Source organism: Dermacentor silvarum, chromosome 7 (genome assembly GCF_013339745.2).
Source record: "Dermacentor silvarum isolate Dsil-2018 chromosome 7, BIME_Dsil_1.4, whole genome shotgun sequence".
Lineage (NCBI taxonomy): Eukaryota > Metazoa > Arthropoda > Arachnida > Ixodida > Ixodidae > Dermacentor > Dermacentor silvarum.
In genome coordinates, this window is record NC_051160.1 from 136641841 (window position 1) to 136662510 (window position 20670).

The window sequence follows — 20670 nt, forward strand, 5'->3', positions numbered from 1 at the left end:
ACCTAACTGCGTTCATTGCGAATGAAGGCCTTTTCAGGTTCAAGAGGGTCTGCTTCGAGTTGGCGTCAGCACCGGCTGCATTCCAGCAGATCATGATGAAGATTCTTGAAGGCTGCAAAGGGGTTTTGTGCTACTTGGACGACAATCGTTTTTGGGGAAGACTGAGAGCGAACACACACAGAACCTGAAGCAAGTCCTTGAACGAATAGCGGAAGCTGGGCTCAAGCTCAACGAGAAATGCTTCTTCAAAACATTGGCGCTGTCTTTCTTAGGAGATTGGATCAGCTCAAAGGGTATAGCACGACTCCAGACCAAGGTTGACGCGATCGTTAAGGCTCCTGTGCCTACAGATGCAGCCACGCTACACTCTTTTAACAGCGAAGCTGTTCAAGCCAGTTGTAAAAAGTGCGCGTTTCACGATATTATTATCATCAGCATTAGATCGAGTGTCGTGGTCTTCTTCCGCAGGTGGCTCGTTGGCGCCCCTCGGTTAGCGCTCGTACTCATGCTCCCGCGTTCGTCGTCGTCGTCGTCTTCTTCCCGAGTTGCCAGCGCGGTCGCTAATCTCTCCAGTGTGGAATTTCACTTCTCTTCTGTCGTCAGAATGGGGGAGGCAAAGCTTGCACTAGGCCGCGGAAATCTCGAGTCCCAACGAAGCTGGCCGATCGATTGCGTCATCTGGTATTGTAGAACACTGCACGGGCCGATTTAAGCTGCCCCCCGTTGGGCTGCCCGCCTGAGCCCAAACAAAAACTTTTTGGTGTGACCCGGGCTCAGCCCGGAAATAATCTACGTTACCCGCCCGGCCCGGCCAGCCACCCCTTTACATTACGCCCGAGCCCGGCCCCAGCCCGGCTCGAAACCGGCCCGAACCCGGGCCGAACCCGGCCCGAGACCGCAATGACATGTTTTTCATAGTCGAGACTCGCGAGGATAACCCGCTGCACGTTACATGCACACCACAAGAAAGTCTGAGCCCGGCCGGGCCCGCATCAAGAAGCACATGCCGTGCCCGAGCCCGTGAAAAAACTGCCCTACCCGGCCCCGCCCGGCGCACGTGCCGGGCCGGGCCCGGGCTTTCGCGTAAACCTGAGCCCGTGCCGTGCTCTACCTGGTAGTAGCTAGGTGGAACTTGGCATGTCAAGGTTGGGGATTTGGTTGTATCTAGATTCAACTTGATAGAAGCTAGGTTCGGCCTTGGCTATGCCTGAGTTGAGCTTGGTTATGCCAGGTATCTCTTATGTTATGACGCAAACGATCGGTCAGCTTCACTATGTCTTGAGGTTTGCGCGGCCTAGTGCAAGCTTTGCCGTTTTTTTAGGGCCAGTTGAATACTGTGCCAAGTTTGTCCCACGACTGGCAGATAAGGTAGAGCCAATGCGCCGTCTAGTACGCAAAGACATAACATTCGACTGGGACGACGCCGCTAAAAGCTTCACGAGGATAAAGAGACTCCTAGCATCCCACAAGGTCCTGCGAATGTGTGCATACCCGTGTGGGCGCCGTATTGCAACAAGTGGAGGGGTCCCACATGCGAACTGTGGCATTTGTATCGCGAACATTAACAGAGACAGGCTGATAAAAGTCAGCTGGAGAGCGTGAAGCCCTGGCCTGTCTGTGGGTCTGTGAGAAGTGGCACGTTTATGTGTGGGGCCGGCTGCTAACCCTATTGACAGGTCACCAGGCTGTGCTCGCCTTGCTCTCGACCCGGAGCACAGGACAGCGGCCCCTTTGTATCGCAAGGTACACCGCATGACTCCTGAGCTACAACTTCCAGTTCAGTACAGTCCAGTACCACAATGTTGCCAGGTTTGGCTATATATAGCCAAATTGGGCTACGAGAACAATTTTTTGGCGTCGACTTGCACGAGTTGGCTATGTCTCTATATTTGGGCTACTGAAAATCTGTCACTTGGCTGCGTTTGGGCAATAAATGGCGCCCTAATCAACGCTCCAGAGGTGGTTCTGATCGGGTAGAAGGAAATCTCGAAGGCTGCGTTTTAGCTGGCTGAGCCGGCCGCGTGGCTGTGCGCATGTGCGTGCGCTATATGACCCCCCCCCCCCCCCCCGCTTTTCCTTCCCTCTCTGCGCTGTTGTCTGAGCCGGTGGCTTTGATCTTTGATGCACTTAAACTTACATCCTGCTTGACCGCTAGGCACCCGATCCCCGGGCATGGGGATGAACCTGCGAGTAGTGGGTTTTTCACAGCAAACTGTACTAACATGGCTATGCTCAGGAAGGGAGAGCAATAACATAAGATCGGGGCCGTAGGGCGATCGTGGCGCCGACATGAAAGAAGGGAAGCACGGGTGGAGTGTGTTCATGACCATGTCTTCCGTATGAAGTATCGCGCCGGGCACAGCTTTCGACCTACCCCACGTTTCTGGCGCGAAGCTTTACTGCCGTTTTTCTTTTCCTGCTTGATGAATTTTTATTAGTGCGTAGATTCGAGATTCATTTCGATAGATTGGACGTAAGATCGGACCCTCCTCAGGGAGGAGAATCCAAACAAGAGGAAGTGGGCCGAGTATGCGAGAACGTATAAAAAATAATGGGAGCAAGACCCTGAGGCAAAGGTGGGTTCTAGTGCTTTTACTTCTAGATGGTTTGCCCGTAACGTCATAGATGCCGATACTCATTGTGCCAATATCGAAACATGTTTGCCACGATGACATCAGTGCACCACGTCACATGAACTTCACCCACCATGTTAGCTTAGCTTGTAAGGTGTCGTGCTGCTGGCTCGATGACGCGGGTTTGATTCCCGGCCACGGCGGCCGCATTTCGATCAAGGCGAAATGCAAAAACACGCGTGTACTTAGGTGTACGCTAGAGAAACCGAGGTGGCCAAAAATAATCCGTAGTGCCCACACTGCGTCATGCCTCCAAATCATATCGTAGTTTTGGCAAGTAAAACCCCAGCAATAATTAGAATTTTAGAATAGGGTCCTCAAACGTATTGGGGCCCCAACGAAATAGCGTCAAAGCCACTGCGCATGCGCAAGACGGAAACTGTGTTTGGGTTTTGCATCGGGCACGCTATTTCATCGATTTAGGGGGAGCCCCAAAAGCTACCCCAAAAGCTTTTGTCAACAAACATGGAGGCGCCCATTGATGCGACGGCTCTAATCTAGCACAAAACTGGGCTCGATTCGTGGTAACGCGTGAAGTTTGTAAGCTAGAATAAGTCATTGCGGTTATCGCTTTCTCTCAACTAACATGTGTAATGGAGATTGATTCATTACACGCCACTGATTCTGAATGCAATTGTCGATTTCATGGCTCGTAGGCCTATCACGGATTGACTTGGCTGGGTGAAGGTGCGTAAAGTTCGTTACTCAAAACTAAGCGCAACAAGCTGCATGCTGCTAAAAGAATAAGTTCTAAATTATAATTAAAGGCGAAAACATGAAAGTCAAAATTACTTTTCTCAGTATAAAACGGTGTATTTTATTTTATTATTTATAACAGTTTTTTCTTTGACGCAGTAGTGACGCTGCAAACGCAACACGCAATCCACAAACGCTAAACTCCTATTCCAAAACTCCTCATTCCTGCATGCCCCAATGCTAACAACCGTAAAGCTCTTTGGGACCCCAAACTTTCGAGGCCCCTATTCTAAAACTTTATAAACCATCAACATGGTTTGCTCTTGGACAGTAACCGGTTTTCACAGCATTACCACTTTAATTAATTTGTTGTTACAAAAGGCTGCAACGATGACGTCTACTTATCTTCAGAGACAAGGTCTCGGCGTTTCAACAGAAAAATGCGCGTTAGTCGCCTTCACGCGAAAATCGGTGGCCGAATATCCCGTGTCTATTAATGGCCAGCCTATTTTGTACAAAAACAACCATCGGTTTTTAGGGATAACTGTTGACCGCGACCTCTCCTGGAGGCCCCATGTATCCTTCCTGAGAAAAAGACTCCTCTCGATTTGTCACCTCTTCAAAGCCATCGCCGGAACAGCATGGGGACCGTCGGTGCGTTCTATGCTGCAACTATACAAAGCGCTTTTTATGGGTTTCTTGCGTTACAGCACCCCGGTGTTGCCAAGCGTCCGGATAACTAACCTGAGAATACTTGAGAGCATGCAAGCTCAAGCACTTAGAACTTTTCTTGGCCTACCGCGATGCGCTTCAACAGCTGCAACAATTGCCATCGCCAGGGAACATCCCATCAGAACGTATGTCGCTACAGACACCCTTCGAAATCATCTTCGACACCTTTCCCGACTACAGTTTCAACGCCTTGCTTCTCTCTCGGAAAGTAGCCCAGATGCAACTTTTTCAGGCATCGTAACCTTCTATCGATCTTCTCTTCCATCGGACTTCACGCCTGCCGCAAGACCACCTTGTCCTTTGTCGTGTCTCCGGCAGCCACAAGTGCGGCTCTCTATCCCAGGAGTTACAAAGAAGTCCGACATTCCAACTTGTGTCCTGAATCAAGCTGCTCTTCATATGCTGCATGATTCCTACTCTGATCGAATTCACATTTATACAGATGGCTCTTCGACGCTGACCAGCTCTACTGGTTCGGTAGTTATTCCGCCGGCATCATTCTGCAAGAAGTTCAAGATGAGCCACGTCACAACATCGACAGGCTCTGAACTTGCCGCCCTCCATAGCGCAGTGCTTTATGTGCACGAACAATCACCAAATAATTGGGCTATATTCTGTGACTCAAAGGCAGCCCTACAGTCACTTTTATCAGCTCTGCGCCGCAACCCACATGAACAATTGGTAGCAGAGATACGATTACGCTACCATCAAGCTGTTGTCAGAGGCCTCGAAATTGTATTTCAGTGGCTACCTGGGCACTGCAACATCACTGGCAATGAATGTGCCGACAAAGCTGCCCGTGAAGCACATGACGAATATGAAAGAATCCCAATATCATTGTCAAGAATGGATGCAGCGCGGCACCTCAGCAGTCTTGCCCATACTATAACTCTAAGAAAATGGCATACACCAGAGTTTACCAACCGGCGCCTATATGCCATGGACCCACGGATGCAATTACGACTTTTACCCGGTTTTAAACAACATGAAGCAACCTTACTGTGCCGCCTGCGATTAGGAGTTTCTTTTACGAACTCCTATTAATTCCTAATTAGAATGGCGGATCTCTTATGTGACTGCCCTAGATACGAAGAAGAGAGGATTGCCCTTCGGACTGCTTTGGGGCACTTAGACGACAGGCCTTTTACGGAGGAGTAGATCTTCGGCCCGTGGCCTCGTGCGTCTTCTATGTACAGGGCTACAAATCGCTGCTGCGCTTTTTGAAGTCCACAAGCCTGCATGACCGCCTGTGACGAAACTCAGCGATGAACGCTTGACTGTAAATGTGCAAGGTGTGAACTGTGAATTCTCTCTTCCTTTTCTTTCAATGCATTCTCCCCTTTCTCCAGTGCAGGGTAGCCTACCGGGCCCAGCCTGGTTAACCTTCCTGCCTTTCCCTTACGACTTTTCTCTCTCTTGTTGTTTACCATTGCTCTTTGTGCGCCGTCGCGGTTTTACCATTTCGAGCGAGTGAGTTCGGGACGTGCTCGTCGCCGAAAACTACTGCGGGCTTCTGACACTACAGTGCCGGTTCGCGCAGTAATCTTTTAAGGCCCCGCTTACACCAATTAAGAGAGTTAGTGGCATCTGTTGCCTGTGCTTTTTCTTAACGCATGTTCTTGGCGTGCTAGATACCTAAGATGTCGGCCAGGTTGACGTAAATTGGCACTATATAGGTCGTGTGTGTCCCAGCTAATCCGGGCCAAGCTGATTGAAAAAAAACAACAAGAAAACAAGATTGGATAATCAGACAAATAACGCGAGATATCATAGCGCGAAAGACTTGTTTTAGCTCATCAAAAAGAAGCCGTGAGCACGTCGCCGTCACAGATTGCTGGACAGCTGAACTTATACGCCGTCGGCAGAGATAACGTGAGAGATCGATGACGCTGGACATTATTGTGCGTTCACAACAGCTGAAAAGCATAGTTCGTGGTTAATATTACTGTAAATAACTAAGAATAATAACTTAGTACTATCTGTCATAAAATAAACGTACTGATTCGCCCTCTGCAGCGATTCGCTGGAACTTAAGACCTTCCGGGACCAACCAGAAAGGGTTCTTTGCAAGCATTATGTCGCTGTTGTTGATGTAAAGAGCCGACCGTCACGGCGGCACGGACATTTTGTTACGACGGGTTGTGCAAAAATGGACTGCCGTAGTCGAATGTGAAAATGTATACACAAATAAAATTACAAATAAAAATGACTATGTTAGGCTACGAAATATTTTGCACTTTTTTCTGTTTGGCTACATTTGGGCTACAACTTGTCTAGCTTTTGGCTACGCCACCTAGTCGGACCTAGCAACACTGGTACCGCAGCGGAGCCCACAACCAAGTAGCAGATGCCTCGTACCGACTGCCTGTTCCAGAAACAAAGGGTGGCTTCCAAATCGATGAAAAGGTTGTGTCTTTAGTTACATCGTTTGTATATCTAGAGGCTCTTCGGGTTTCTACCGCTGACGATGGCATACTACAGCAGGTCACGCACTTCATCCATTCATCATGGCGAACCCGAAAAACACTTCCTACAGAACTGACACCCCACCTTGATGTACGGGAGGAGCTTTCTGTAGTGCGTGTGCTTGTTTTGCGCACACAACGTGCTGTGGTACCTGCCAAGCTAACTGATACCTTCATCCAGTTAGCCCCCGAGTCAGACCCGGCAAATTTCAAGACCAAGCAATGCATCAGGGAAAAGTACTGGTGGCCGTGTCTTGACAAGTAAGTGGAGACCGCCATCCGAAGCGGCACTGTTTTCCAAGCCTTGGACAAGTGCGCGAAGAAATACAAACTTTAATAGAAACATTATTGTAATGTAAAAGATATTAAGTAGGGGTGGTCGGAGCCTCTCAGTCTAGGGCCCCACTGGCCTCTGCCGCCTGCCTGACCTGGCTAATTAAACACTTTTGTCTTGCCAGGTCGGAGCGGGCGAGCTGTGCCTCCCACTGCTCCATTGTGTCACTGGTATTTGGTCTATGAGGGTGCTTAGAGCACTCCCAAGTTACATGAATTAGGGTAGGTATGCCACCGCACCAAGGACAGTTGGCCCTATAACGAGTGGGATACATGGCGTTTACAATTTTAAATGGTGGAATACCCCAGTCTGTATCTTACGCCAATCGGCGGCCTCTTCCCAGCTAAGTTGTGGGTGAGGCGGCGGGTATTTTCTGCGGACTCCGCGCTGATGAGCAAGCATGTCTTTGGTATTTAAATTGGTAGGATTTTGTAAGGGATAGTGAGAGTGGTTGGGGTTAGAAGAGCACGCCGTTGCTCGGTTAGTAAACCCTAGAGCTAACGCGTTAGCCTTTTCGTTCCCCTATAGCCCCGCGAAGAACTTACAGGAACCGCTGTAAGGTGCTTACAGGTGCAATGAAGTTAGTGATTGCAGTGACTTTATTAGGCAATCGCCACCAGTGACTTTACATGTTTGAGCGCAATAATTTAGTTGGCCGCCACAAGCAGGGGCGGTTTTTTGTTTTATGCATATAACCTGCGTTCTCTTTTTGAGGGAGGGCTAGATGTAGTGTCGTGCCTTCGCAACAGATGACACTGCCAACGTGACGCAGGCGGCATGCGACAGATGGCGCCCCCACGCTCTTGTATATAAGTTGCGTTCGCCGGAATAAAGGTTGTTATCATCATCGGACCGGTAGTGGTGTAGCGTGCTCACTCCGTGTCGCTAGGCTGGCGACACGACACCTCAACATTACCCTTAATGTTGACTAGAACCTAAGTACAGCGAAACACCACCAGAATTGGAGGACGCTTAGGCTTCGCCTTAAGAGTTGAACGCGATAGCATACAAAGATTTCTGGCTGCTTATCAGGCTTTTTTCTCGTATACTCTAATTATGATCCGACGCTATCACGTCTGTAGGTTGTGGTTAAGTCGTACTTTACGATTTTTCTGATGGATTTTACTTTGAGAAATTCAGTTTTTTGTTGACTAACGCCTTGCGCCAGGCAAAGGGCCCGCCCGGACAGGGTAGTTCGGATGATGGGGTTCGGCATGATCATTTCCGCCAGACGTCAATGCTTACGACGACACCGACGCCTGATTTTTTGCGACACGGGGCACGTAACGCTATCGCGTTCATGCATACGTTTTTTGTTGCCTAGAGGTATATTGCAGCAGTGCGCGAATATCCCCAACAAGAGGAGAGACTGTCGGCTCAGGCGCAGCGGATCATACAGAGCACGAGCTAAGCGTAGTTCACGTATTTTCATTAAAGCAATTTAACAGTCAACATTGTGCGCCGCTTATCAGCTGCAAAATTGGGTGAAAATTTGGGCCTTCCCAAATTTTCACCGGGTGTCAAATGTTAATAACATAGGTTCTCTGTTAGCTTAACGTATATTGTAGAAGTGAACGAATATGAAACATTTTTAATACTAATAATAGGTTTCGTATATTGAAAAGTCATGTGATAAGTGCGGCGATACGTTCACTGTTCCGCATGAAGCTACACATTTCAACAAAATTACCTGTCTGGTTGGGAAAATTGATTAAGACTTAGAGATTCACTCCAACCAAATAAGGAAATTTACTAGCCCGACGTTTCAGAACCAATTAGGCTCCTTCTTCAGGGGGTATTCTCCGTAGGTGGCGGTGTGCCGCTTGTAAAAGGTCCATCGTAAGAAAGGAGAGGAAGGGGGAGAGAGCGTAAGGTGCGGAGACACTTGACAGGGCACCTGTTCTAGACAGACGAAAGAGGTGGTGGGGGGCTTCGGCGTCGCTGGTCGGCTGGGTTGACCAATGCTGGGCGCCCTTTAGTCGCGGGAATGCGTTGACGAGGGACAGTGGGGGAGGGGACGAGCTGTTTTGGTGTTGCTCACATAGAGCGGGGGGTCCTTTCTTCCCTTCGTCGCGTCTGCAAAGCCATGAACATACAAAGAAGGAAGAATGCCCTTCACGCGGTTTATATTCCCCGCCGTGTTCTCAATGTGCCATGACTCCAGTAGTAGCCTTTTTCGCCAGTTTGTCTTTGTTTGAAGGATTTGGGTTTCTTGGAAAGAAATCTTGTGGTCGACGTCTTTTAGAATGTTCTGCGACGGCGCTGCGTATTGGGTTGAATGTTCTGACGTCATTTTCATGTTGTCTGATTCTTTCAGATTTTTGGTTTCCCGATGTACGACGCCGGACAGTCGGCACAGCTGATTTTATAGACGACGCCTTGACCTTTTTGTTTTGGTGGACGGTCTTTTGGTTTAGGAATGAGGATATTCAAAGTGTTCATCGGTTTATGCGTGACTTTGTGGCCTTCTTTTTTCTATATTCGGCTGAGAGCTTCGCTGTTACCCTTGACGTATGGGATTGACACTCGTTTCTGTGGTCGAGGGGAAGTCAACGGTTGGAGGTCTCGTAGTTTGTTTTTTCTTTTTTGTTGTTGGGTTGTTTTTCGAATGAATTCCGTTGTATAGCCGTTCCTTTTGAGTTCGTTCAGAACCGTTCTCCTTTCTTTCTTTTGATCTCATTCCAATGTGCAATGAGTTTCGACTCTTTTCAATAAAGAATTTGCGACCGATGCCTTGTGGTTTGCCGGATGGTTGGATGCGAAGTGTAGGTAGCGGCCTGTGTGGGTTGGGTTTCGGTAGACTGAGAATTTTAGATTGCCGTTGGTTCGTGTATCTTGTACATCTAGGAATGGTAACGATCCGTTTTGTTCGCGGTCCGACGTGAACGGTATATCCGGGTCTATGGAATTTAAATGGCTCTGCAGGTTTTCGACTTGCGACTCCTTCACGATACAGAAGCAATCATCCATGTACCTGAGGAAAACTTTTGGCTTCGGGGAAAAAGTTCGGGGGAAAAGTAGTAGAGGCAGCTACTACAAGCAGGTGAAAGGAACTCCCATCGGGGCCTCAATTTCCGTCACCATGGCTAACCTAGCTATGGAAAATATCGAAGACAGAGCTCTGAGTACTTTTTCCCCGAAGCCAAAAGTTTTCCTCAGGTACATGGATGACTGCTTCTGTATCGTGAAGGAGTCCCAAGTCGAAAACCTGCAGCGCCATTTAAATTCCATAGACCCGGATATACAGTTCATGTCAGAGCGCGAACAAAACTGATCATTACCATTCCTAGATGTACAAGTTACACGAACCAACGGTAATCTAAAATTCTCAGTCTACCGAAAATCAGCCCACACAGGCCGCTACCTACACTTCGCATACAACCATCCGGCAAACCACAAGGCATCGGTCGTAAATTCTTTATTGAAAAGAGTCGAAACTCATTGCAAAATGAAATCAGATCAAAAGAAAGAAAGGATAACGGTTCTGAACGAACTCAAAAGGAATGGGTATACAACGGAATTCATTCGAAAAACAACCCGACAAAAAAAAAGAAAAAAAAAACACGAGACCTCCCACCCTTGACTTCCCCTCGACCACAGAAACGAGTGCCCATCCTATACGACAAAGGTACCAGCGAAGCTCTCAGCCGAATATTGAAAAAAGACGGCCTCAAAGTCGCGCATAAACCGATGAACACTTTGAATATCCTGATTCCTAAACCAAAAGACCGTCCACCAAAAAACTCAAGGCGTCGTCTATAAAATCAGCTGTGCCGACTGTGCGGCGTCGTACATCAGGGAAACCAAAAATATAAAAGAAAGAATCTGACAACATGAAAATGACGTACAGAACATTCAACCGAATACGCAACGCCGTCGCCGAGCATTCCGAAGACGCCGACCACAAGATTTCTTTCCAAGAAACCCAAATCCTTCAAACAAAGACAAACTGGCGAAAAAGGGTACTACTGGAGTCATGGCACGTTCAGAACACGGCGGGTAATATAAACCGCGTGAAGGGCATCCTTCCTTCTTTTGTATGTTCATGGCCTTGCAGACGCGACGAAGGGAAGAAAGTCCCCCCGCTCTAGGTCAGCAACACCAAAACAACTCGTCCCCCCCCCCCCCCTGTTCCTCGTCAACGCATTCCCGCGACTAAAGTTTGCATGAAATCAATAACTAGGCTAGCCCTGCACCATAAGAGATAGCTAGAAATGGCCAGCTCACACAACCGGCCAGCCTATTTCACACTTCACAAACTTGATAAATCACTAAAAGCAATTTTTCTTTCTTTTCAAACCACAGCTGACAAACCCGAGCACACTGTGCTCCAAAAACAATTTTGAAAGGTACTCGCAGAATAATTTCGGCTAATATTCAGCGAATCAACAGTGGAAGAGCAAGAAAAACCTCAGCGTGGGAGCTTGTCTTCGTCTCGGCCCTCACATATATGCTTGCTTGGTGAAACGTTGGCTCTAAGCTGAGCCTTCCCTTGCTCACTTCTGTTACTCAACTGAAGTGTTCATCTCCTTGTAACCTCTTTGCCTTGTTTTATTGCATATACCGAGATTATTTTTCAACATGAAACCGCAAATTAGATTTTCCAAGGATCTGCGGTCATTATATGGCTTGCTTATAAGTTGATTGAGTGTCCTTGTTTATTCACACCATATTTGCAGAAGTCCTTGTAAGCACTGCTGTCTCCACAACGTTCCTTGGTTTCCCTACGAGTACTCCACGTGTATCAAAGCATTTACTGCCGCACCTAAACACTAAATGTGCAGCAGAAGAATATCAGGAGCAGACAATATTGACGCGCGTGTTCTAGGCAGACGACAACGACGATGGGGGCATTAACGGACTCCGTCTAGTGGGTCAGTGGGATTTTTAGAGAACGAAGAAGACGTGTATCTGTTCTGTTTTGTTTGAACAGATTGTCCTGCTGTTCTTGAAGAACGTCTCCCTGTCTTCTGTGCGCGTTGTACCGCGACAATGTGAGATGTAAAATATAGCATAACGTCACCCCTCCCCCCCCCCCCCCCGTACACTGCGTGCCTCTCGCCAATGCTTTAGGAGAGCAATGGGACATTGCAGGTCGAGGTTATCTTGCTGACAGTGCATTTTTGCCGAGCAATTTTTTTCTTGTTCCTTTCTTTATTGTAGCTGAAATTGTCGAACGCCGAAAATATAAAACGTCAAGCAGCACTGTACGCAATACAAGTACGCGGGTAGCTCAATATTAATATCGCTGTCAGAAGCTACGTTCTCCCTTCTTTAGCGGCATGCCAAACACGATGAGAAAACTCCGCTCGATTTCAGCTTTGGGTTTCATTAAATAGATGGTTATCTGTGTTTCGGTATGTTGTAAACCCAGTGACGGACAACATTAGATCCACTTGACCTGTACGAAAATTGTCAGCATATACTGCTTCATTCATCATTGACAATAAACAATGTAAGCTTACTTGTTTAAAGTGTTTTGCTGCCAGTTGAGGCCTCTCGGTCGCCTGGCGACATAATAAAGATATCTGTAGTCATGTCAGAGTACAGTGCACACGAATAGCACCCCGAAAGCGGTAACAATATGCCCAAAACCAGCCAGCAAGCAGCACGACTTGCCCTAAGAACCGCTACCGTGGCGGCCATATTGCTCACTACGTAATGGTGATGATATTAGTTTTGATTTTGCCAGCGGCATCTCTCGGTCGCATACATTAGTTCACAACACCACCGCCAGGATTATTTTTGTTGCACTATGGAAGGTACAGTTTCTATGGGTGTTCTGTGATTGAGTCGCCAGTTCCCCTTGCGCCCGGTTTCAAGATACGCATTGGGTGCCGCAGCACAGCGTCGCCCCCCCCCTCCCTCGCTCACATACCCCCACGGCCTTTCGCGCGACGGAAGATGTCGCGTTTGCTCTCCGTGAAAGCGCGCGTCCCTCGCACATACGGCGCGCGGCGACGATTTTATCTCCCTTGGACTTTATACGGAACCTCACGGCGACGACGACGGCATAAATCCGCTTGAAGGGTCCATATAATTTCCATCCGCAATAAAAACATGTACGATTTCTCCGCTGCATAGGCGGTATCCGAAACAGCCTCAAATAAATTCAGAAAAACTTGTCTAAAGGTATGTTCATGGTAGTGCCACGTGCTATTGCCTCACGGCGCCGCTCAATTACGTGACGTGCTCAGTGAAAAGTTGAAGAAAGGAATATGGTTTCATATAGGCCTCATAAATTACCGCGTCTCCGCTGCGGCATTCATTACCGAGATCTTTGAGTGGTGTCCTCCCGGGTGTCATGTCAGTAAGGGGACTCCCCTACCTCACCGCGCGTCAGTTCGCTACGTGACGGCAACTTGAAGCTGTCGGTCGATGTGCTCTGCTCGACTATTTTAAATGTGATTCGGCACTTTCGTAGAGGAGTATATCTGGAATATTCTCGGACACTATTTCTTGTGAGATCGAGCGGAGCCGCTGTCGTCACCATGCTTAGTGTGCTGTTTATATCAGCGTTTGGACGAGCGAGCGAAGACGAGGACAGCGAAGTGGCGCTCCCAAGGACTCTGAGCTCGTGACCACGCAGCCGCTTTGCAACGTTCTAAGATGCAATAAAAGACACTTTACAATACTGGCGATGAGGGAACGCGACCCCGCGAAGCAAGTTTTCCTGGGAGGCGATTCCTAAAGGCAAGATACCAGAATTTGTGCCGGGCATCGAGTGGTCATCGTGGGTAGAGAGCCTGGAGTTCTACTATGAAGCCAACGACATCGTCGAATCTTCCAAGAAGCGAGCGGTACTCCTCACGCTGTGCGGTGAGCAAGCCTACGAGACGCTTAGGGCCCTGGTTGCACCACGAAAACCTTCTGAGGTGTACTTGGTGGACATCATCAAGTTACTAAGCCAGCACTTCGACCCCCGTCCGTCTGAGTTACTTGGACGATATCACTTCCAGAAACGAGACCAGCTCGCTAATGAGTTGGTAAAGACTATGTGACAGCTCTGCAAAATTTGGCAAAGGACTGCAACTTTGGCAACGCAGACTCCACGATGGTGGGTCCTGATACGTCGGGTGGAAACGCGGAATTACACTCTCAACCAGGGAGTACAAGGCTTCCTTTGGAAATTATGCTACGAGACAGAATGGTATGTGGGATCCGCGATTCGCATCTTCAACGGTTGCTAGCTGAAGATAAGCTAACGTTTAAGAAAGCGTACGAGCTCGTTTTTACTGCTGAATCAGCAAGAGATCAGCTGAGACGGATTCAAAGCACTCAGCAATAGGCCGAAAATTTTGATATACATCGTCAGAATGTTCGCGAGGGCTCTACAAGCAAGGCGCATCAGTGCTTCCGATGTTCGCGAGGGCTCTACAAGCAAGGCGCATCAGCGCTTCCGATGCTTAGCAGATCATAAGGTCGATAAGTGCTACTTCAAGAATGCTACGTGTAATTTCTGCCGCAAAAAGGGTCACATCGCGAAAGCTTGCCTGTCGAAAAAGGCTAAACCACAGAAGTACCCAGAAAGTAACCGTTTAGAGGAGGACGAAGTTTTAGAGGAACAGGAAGGCGGCCTCCTTACTGTTTTTTCACAGAGGACTAGATATCACAACAACAGCTAGGTTCGTCGTGACCGTACGACTGTCTGTTCGGCCACTCAAGATGGACGTAGACTCGGGAGCAGCGTTTTCTATATTAAGTGGAGCGACGTTCGCTCGCCTCTGGCCTGAAGATGCCCTGGTGTTAAGAGAACGCAAGCTCGCTTTACGGACCTGGTCCGAAGAATGTTTGGACATCCTAGGCTCCGTGCTTATCAATGTATCTTTCATCAACAACAAAGCACAGCTACCCTTGCTCCTGCCTGGAGGAGTTGGAGCCAGCTTGTTAGGAAGAAATTGGTTCGAAAAACAGGGCATTACGCTACATGGACTCAACAATCTCACGGAAACAACAATCGACGCTACATTAGCCAAGTTCTTTGGGGTGTTCGATGAATCTCTCACTGGACATTCAGGGCCACCTGTACGCATTGAACTTGCTGAAGACGCAACAGCGAAATTTTTGAAGTGCCGCCAAGTGCCATATGCATTGCGAGATGCTGTATGTCGAGAACTCGACAAACTCCAGGCTCAAGGCATAATTGAGCCAATCTCCGCGTGTGATTGGGCGACGCCAGTGGTCATCGTGAGGAAGAAGAATGGATCTTTCCGATTGTGTGGGGATTACAGGAGCACAGTAAACGCATGCAAGACTTGTCTTGTCTGCATGCAAGACTTGCATGCAAGACTTGTCTTGCATGCAAACGCATGCAAGACAAAGGTCAAGCATGCAAACGCATGCTTGACCTCTGTTCTTTCTGAACAAAGGTCATGGGTTGGAGTGCCCTAATTGACACTAGCTAATTACCTGTCCCTTAATTAACTACACCCTCATTTGCACCAAAGATCGTGTGTTCGACTGCCACCAATGGTCGAGGGTGTGACTCTCAGCAAAGGTGGTGGGTTCTAGTGCTTGCTTTATTTACCTCTATAACATTTAACGGGGCTTTAATTAACTTCGCCTTATCGCCGAATGTGGTGGGTTCGACTCCCACCGAAGGTCGTGATTTCGAGTGCCTGAAATAACTCTATCTTAATTACCACACTATCGACGATGGTGACTCGCGCACCATCAGAATTGCTGTGTGAACATTGCGTGCTTACTCATAGACGACGGTGACCCGCAAACCATCAGAATTTCTGCGTAATCGCTTGCATAAAGGTGAGACACGATGCCTGGCGGGTGTAGTAATTCACTTACTACACCGAGTCGTAATCGTGTACGATTTCTCTTCCACGACGCGGTTTTTCGCTCCAGGATGTGGAAAGTCGACTGAACCTTGAACCATATAAGGCATTCGCCTTAATAACGTTGGTGGAAATCCCAACTGTACAAGTTATTTTTTAGTTAGTTCATAGTGCGGGGTACCTGTTTCTGTACAAACAAGCACGCAAGCGTTGTTACAAACACCTAAAGTATATGAATGCTGACACCGCAGAATTAGATTGTACAGAGACGCAATTATTACTGAAGCTAAAGGTTTCCTCCGAAAAGACGGTAAGTTCATACTTTTAGGAAGACTGGCGTTGCCCAAAAAGCATAGCCTCGTGCTAGACAGCTTTTTTTGGGGTTTGCCTGCTTATAAACAAACCGCTTCATAAACAAACGCCAAATTGACCATTGCCGATTCTCTTGGAAAACATTGGGCTTGTTGGGGAATGTGTGAATGATCTTTCATCAAGGGGCATTTCTTCTAAACATTTATTCACGTAAGCACTATTCGAACTTTCCATGAAAAATCAAAGTTGGTTTTATGTAATATTTCTAATGACGTGTGAAACTATATACAGTATAAAATATTATTTTAGAATATTTTAATGGCCAAGCTATCGGCTCAGGCCCACGGCATCCTGGACTAGGGACGCCGCCCACCTCGGACGATTTTAGCGTCTGCTCATTTCTCTAAATAAGGTTTATTCCCCCTCCTCCTTTAATGGCGTGGTTCTTTAATGTGATGCCAGTAGGCGAACACATTTATTATTTGCCACGTTAACCTGGCTCGGTTAAACAGGAAAAAATTGTGTGTTTTAGGAAGTTTTAGTAAACTTTGTTAAAGTTACAGCCACATCATTTTTTCACTATTTTTCCCCTTGCTATCATTTAAGCTAAATATAATGTTCGACCATGATCAAGTTTTTTTTCCAGAAAGTGCCTTCTAAGTTTGGAAAAAGGTTACTTTTTGACGATTGTTAGACCTAAATAATACATTAAGGCCAAGGTAAATATACCTGCTAGCGAAGCTTCCATAGAAGCCCATACGTTCAAAATATGGCGGTTCATCGGCGGTTCATAGAGCTTAGCGCCATCTGTGTGACGAGGGAACACTTCCGGCGGAATAAAAAATAATATGACGCCATATTCGTTAGGAACAGAAGTGACGTCATTTTGTTGTCAAAGGCGCGAAATTTGTTTTGGTGGCCTGCAATTAGAGCTGTATATTCAAATGCCCCGCAATTCGACTTGATGGGCGTTTCGAGCTTTCAGCGCAGAAAGCGATTCAGGAGAAGGTACGCCGTACGGGTGTCAAAATAGCAACGCAGCACAGAACATACTTTCTTTGGAGGCCGACGAAAGCTTTCGGCGTAGATGGCTGGTCTCATCGTCGGACGCCAAGACCGTCGACCAGCGCAGCCGCAAAAAGTTTGCTAAACAATTATCTGGCGGTCGTAACTCACTACTTTTGACTGAACAGTTTAAGAAATGATGAAACTACCCATGCCACGAAATACAGACAAACGTGCATAAGCAAAACAAAAAAATCACCGCATATCCACGACGTGAATGATGATGAGTGGGCAAAACAGCGGGGGATCATTCGCGCAAACCAAAGCTACGGACGAGAGAGAAAGAGAGCGCGCGTCGGGAACGAATGATCTTGTGCACCGCAGCGCCCCTAGCTACGGACGAGAGAGAGCGCTCGTCACGAACGAGAGAGAAAGAGAGCGCGCTTCGGGAATGAACGCTCTTGTGCACTGCAATGCCCCTAGCTACGGATTAGAGAGAGAGCGCGCGCGTCGGGAACGAGAGAGAAAGAGAGCGCGCGTCGGGATCGAACGCCTTTGTGCACCGCAGCGCCCCTAGCTACGGACAAGAGAGAGAGAGCACGCGCGGCGGGAACGAGAGAGAAAGAGAAAGAGTGCACAGCTGCGCCTCTAGCGGGAGCGGCGAGTTCTAGCGTGGCTACGACGGCGCGACGGGGGACAAGGCTCGTCCCTAAGGAGCTTCGACCCTAAAACACAACGTGTAAGGGGGCATATTCCAACACGCGAACTTTACGAGCGCGCCTTTCTGTCCACTTCAAGAGCTACATCACAATGTAAGTGAAAGCGGTGCCAACACCCTCTCCTATGGTAGGCGCTGAAAAACGGTATTTATTGATAACGAAAAAGTAAAATAGAGTTGCCTCTACTTTTCTTCGTCTCACGTATATAAAATTGATTAGGAATTTTATTTTCGTTCAGTGAGTGAAGCTGTGTCTCGTTTTATTTTTAAAAATGCTTTTTCCTGCCCAATGTGTGTTCCCTTCTCACAATAGCTCCACCCATAACCACCCTTGCTGTTGTTGGGGACAATTTGTTCTGAATCGCTGGTCGCCCGAAGCTTTCAGAAGCTGAAACAGTCTTTCAGCTTCTGATATAGAAATTTTAGTTCGAGTAAAGAAATTGTGAAGTCCACAGTCAATTTTATCGGTAGGCATTCCCGAACTGTGTCTTCATTGCAGAACACGTATGCACCGCCGGCTATGTTTCTGGCAGGCTATTTGCCAAGCCAATGCATCCTGTGTCAGTTGACATCCCTATAAGTACATCGCATCAGTTCACCACTTTTAATTTGGGCTACTCGGTGGCATCGAATCCCGGCGGCGCAAGCATGTTAAGACCGTCTGTAGTTACTGCCACACACGGGGTCCTCTGGCGAAAGTTTGCAACACGAAACAAAAGGACAGCCAAGCCCGAAGCAGCAGTCCTCACAAGCAGCGTTCGTCCACTGCACGTAGTTCGTAGTCGCCCAGCCACCGCCTTCGCTTGCACACTGTAAAAGATGAAGATGCCGCTACAGCTTTGCCTTCAGAAGTCTACGACATGTGGCAAATTAACTACACCGAACCGCCTCCGCCGTTCACCGTTCAGGTTTGCGGCAAGCCACTCCGCATGGAAGTGGACACGTGGGCAAGCGTCTCCGTCATTGCAAAGTCGCGGCTTCTACAGTTTCTGCCTTCGGTTAAAGTGCAGCCGTCGCAAGTGTTTCTGCGAAGCTATTCCGGGGAACTGATAAAAGGGGAAGGCAAAACTGATGTCCTGCTGAAGTTTCATGGCAAGGAGGCTGATCTGACCATTTGTCTGACCGGGGACAGTTCACCTACCCTGCTAGGTCGCAAATGGATGCGCGAGCAGGGCATCGGCCTCTCCAATGTTGCAGTAAGTATACATGCACTTTCTGACATCAAACACCAAGGCCAAGACATTGCAGAGGTGGTCTAAGAAGATATTGGTACGTTTAAAGGTGCTAAAGCGTCATTACATGTTCCTTCTGATGCCCCACCCGGTTCTTCAGGCCTCGACTTCTGCCATATGCCTTGACAGAGATAGTCACACAAGAAATACAATGATTAAGGAGAGATTCAATCCTTGTTCCAGTGAAAACATCAAGGTGGGCTGCACCTATTGTTCCTGTGGTAAAAAGGGATGGGCGCATCAGAATCTGTGGTGATTTTAGTGTCATCATCCATCCAGTAGCGACAGTGGACAAATATCCAATTTCAAGGATTGAGGACCCTGTGGACTGTCCTTGCAGGGGGTGAGAAATTCACCAAAATGGATTTGCGGGACGCGTATCAGGAAGTAATGCTTAAATAGGATTTCAGAGAGTACGTCACAATTTCGACAAACATGGGGTTGTTTAAGTACACCCGCTTGCCCTTTGGAGTGTCGTGAGCTCCTGCTATATTTCAACGTGAGATTGAGAACTTGCTGAGAGGGCTACCACATGTGGCCGTCTATTTCGATGACATTCTTGTCACAGGTGCTAATGATGCTGAGCATTTCAACAACCTTCGTGCTGTGCTTCGCAAGCTTCAAGAATCTGGCCTCAAAGTGAAACTCGAGAAGTCTCATTTCTTCGTGCCACAAGTGGAGTATCTTGGGCACATCATCAGTATCGAAGGCCTTTCCCCAACGTCGACAAGGTGGCTGCCATTCTGCATGCCCCTGTGCCAAAAGACGTCATAGAACTTCAGAGTTTCTTGGGACTTGTGAATTTCTATCGGCGTTATTTACCTAATCTTTCTGCACTTCTTTCTCCCCTGCACTCTCTTCTTTGTGATAGAAAGAAATGGGAGTGGGGGCAGGATCAGCAAGATGCGTTCACAGTCTGCAAGCACCTGCTGACCTAAGCTCCAATTCTCGTGCATTTCCGCCCTGACAGGCCTGTGTGTCTCAGCTGTGACGCGTCACCTTATGGCATAGGTGCAGTTCTGGCTCACAAAGATGCTGGTGGCCGTGAACACCCCATTGCTTTTGCCTCACGGAGCTTGTCAAAAGCATAACAAAACTACAGTCAACTTGACAGGGAGGCCCTGGCACTCGTGTTTGGTGTAGATCGGTTCCACCAGTACTTGTGGAGCATACCTTTTGGAGTATACACTGACCACAAGCCACTTGTCGGAGTGCTGGGTGCCAACAAGCCTGTCTCTATACAAGCATCACCAAGATTGGTCAGGTGAGCTCTCAAGCTATCCGCGTACAAGTACGCACTTGTATACAAGCATGGAAGAGCATGGAATTATTGCCAGGAGCCATGTCTGGTGGCCAGGCTTAGACAATGGCATTGTCAACAGTGTGAAAAGCTGCGCTACCTGCCAGGCTCCACAACGGGCTGCGCAGCCGGTCCAACAGATCCCATGGCCGTTTCCGCACCGATCCTGGTCACGGCTTCACATGGATGCATTCTCGAAGTGGATAGAAGTCTCGCCTGTGTCATCCACATCTGCAGAAGCTACCATTTCTGCCCTGAGAATTGCATTCGCTCAGCATGACCTCCCTGACGTAATAGTGACAACGGCCCTGCTTTTACCAGTGCACAGTACCTTGAGTTCCTGACTCGAAACGGAATACGCCTCATGCTTGTACCACCGTATCACCCCGCCTCGAACGGTACAGCAGAACATGTGGTACAGACCGTAAAGAACAAACCTAAGAAGTCTGGCTCT

The 20670-nt window shown here is 48.1% G+C and overlaps 1 protein-coding gene across 2 annotated transcripts in view; it reads right to left on the reverse strand.

The window, feature by feature from the left end:
- LOC119459204 (cytochrome P450 2C31) overlaps positions 1-20670 on the reverse strand; it is a 273595-nt gene that overhangs the window by 121706 nt on the left and 131219 nt on the right. The gene's annotated exons all lie outside the window — the stretch shown is intronic.